Raw genomic sequence first — 2,353 nt, 5'->3', positions numbered from 1 at the left:
CATATTAGTTAGGTTAAGAAAGGCAAACCTACGTTTCTAGCATTTTGTAGACTTAGAGAAGGTTTTTGACAACGTTCACTGGAATACTCTCTTTCAAATTCTGAAGGTGGCAGGGGTAAAACACAGGGAGCGTCAGGCTATTTACAATTTTTACAGACACCAGATGTCAGTTATAAGAGTCGCGGAGCACGAAAGGGAAACAGTGATTGAGAAGGCAGTGAGCCGTGATTGTAGCCTATCGCCGATGTTATTCAATCTGTATATTGAACAAGCAGTAAAGGAAACAAAAGAAAAATTCGGGGTGGGAATTAAAATCCATGGAGAAGAAATAAAAACTTTGAGGTTTGCCGATGACATTGTGATTCTATTAGAGACTACAAAGGACGTGGAAGAGCAGCTGAACGGAATGGACAGTGTCTTGAAAGGAGGATTTAAAATAAACATCAATAAAAGCAAAACGAGGATAATGGAATGTAGTCGAATTAAATCGGGTGATGCTGAGGGAATTAGATTAGGAAATGAGTCACTTAAAGTAGTAAATGAGTTTTGCTATTTGGGAAGGAAAATAACTGATGACTGTCGAAGTAGAGAGGATATAAAATGTAGACTGGCCATGGCAAGTAAAGCGATTCTGAAGAAGAGAAATTTTTTTAACATCGAGTAAAGATTTAAGTGTCAAGAAGTCTTTCATGAAAGTATTTGCTTGGAGTGTACCCATGTATCGAAATGAAACATGGACGATGACTAGTTTAGACAAGAAGAGAATAGAAGCTTTCGAAATTTGGTGCTACAGAAGAGTGCTGAAGATTAGATGGGTAGATCACGTAACTAATGAGGAGGTGCTGAATAGAACTGGGGAGAAGTGGAATTTGTGCCACAATTTGACTAGAAGAAGGGATCGGTTGGTAGGTCATATTCTAAGGCATCAAGGGATCACCAATTTAGTATCGTAGGGACGCGTGGAGGGTAAAAACCGTAGGGGGAGACCAATACACTAAGAAGATTCAGAAGGATGTAAGTTGCAGTAGGTATTCGGAGATGAAGAGAGGTGCACAGGATGGAGTAGCATAGAGAGCTGCATCAAACCATTCTCTGGACTGAAGACCACAACTACAACAACTACAACTACAACATAGCATTTTATTTTAAAGAGAAAAAACATACTAAATTAATTTTGGAACTGAGAGCGTGATCTGATTTCTCAGTCTGTATGGAAAATTACTGAATTGGCTGCGACTCTCTTCGTCACAACTTACAGAGTTAGTGCAGCTGCGATCACGCGTGAGCCGGTATTTACCGATACTGCGTTGAAACCATTAGCGCCCACTGGAGAGAGGGTGAGCAGTGGGTGTAGTTGCTCCTAATGAGAAATCGTGTATCCAGAATGAGATTTTCACTGTGCAGCGGAGTGTGCGCTGATATGAAACTTCCTGGTGGATTAAAACTGTGTGCCGGACCGAGACTCGAACTCGGGAACTTTGCCTTTCGCGGGCAATTGCTCTACCAACTGAGCTATCCAAGCACGACTCACGCCCCGTCCTCGCAGCTTTACTTCCGCCAGCACCTCGTCTCCTACCCTCCAAACTTTACAGAAGCTCTCCTGCGAACCTTGCAGAACTAACACTCCTGAAAGAAAGGACATTGCGGAGACATGGCTTAGCCACAGCCTAGGGGATGTTTCCAGAATGAGATTTTCACTCTGCTGCGGAGTGTGCGCTGATATGAAACATCCTGGCGGATTAAAACTGTGTGCCGGACCGAGACTCGAACTCGGGACCTTTGCCTTTCACGGGCAATTGCTCTACCAACTGAGCTACCCAAGCACGACTCACGCCCCGTCCTCACAGCTTTACTTCCGGCAGTACCTCTTCTCCTACCTTCCAAACTTTACAGAAGCTGTCCTGCGAACCTTGCAGAACTAGCACTGCTGAAAGAAAGGATATTGCGGAGACATGGCTTAGCCACAGCCTAGGGGATGTTTCCAGAACGAGATTTTCACTCTGCAGCGGAGTGTGCGCTGATATGAAACTTCCTGGCGGATTAAAACTGTGTGCCGGACCGAGACTCGAACTCGGGACCTTTGCCCTTCGCGGGCAAGTGCTCTACCAACTGAGCTACCCAAGCAGGACGGGGTGTGAGTCGTGCTTGGGTAGCTCAGTTGGTAGAGCACTTGCCCGCGAAAGGCAAAGGTCCCGAGTTCGAGTCTCGGTCCGGCACACAGTTTAAATCCGCTAGGAAGTTACAGAAATCATGTAGTTTATGAATATGAAAAAGGACCTGTAGCGGCAAGGCCAGGATTCTTGTGACTTGAATGAAGTGAAAAATTATCTTTAGAATGACCAGACTATATCGA

The 2,353-nt window shown here is 44.8% G+C and overlaps 1 non-coding gene across 1 annotated transcript; it reads right to left on the bottom strand.

Moving 5' to 3' along the window:
* Window positions 1-1,749: 1,749 nt before the first annotated feature.
* Window positions 1,750-1,824, bottom strand: Trnas-uga (transfer RNA serine (anticodon UGA)). The gene has a single exon. It is a non-coding gene; the product is annotated as a tRNA-Ser (tRNA).
* Window positions 1,825-2,353: the final 529 nt, after the last annotated feature.

The sequence above is a fragment of the Schistocerca cancellata genome, chromosome 5 (assembly GCF_023864275.1).
Source record: "Schistocerca cancellata isolate TAMUIC-IGC-003103 chromosome 5, iqSchCanc2.1, whole genome shotgun sequence".
Classification (NCBI taxonomy): Eukaryota; Metazoa; Arthropoda; class Insecta; order Orthoptera; family Acrididae; genus Schistocerca; species Schistocerca cancellata.
Note: the sequence above shows the minus strand (reverse complement) of the source record. Positions and strands in the feature narration are given on the sequence as shown.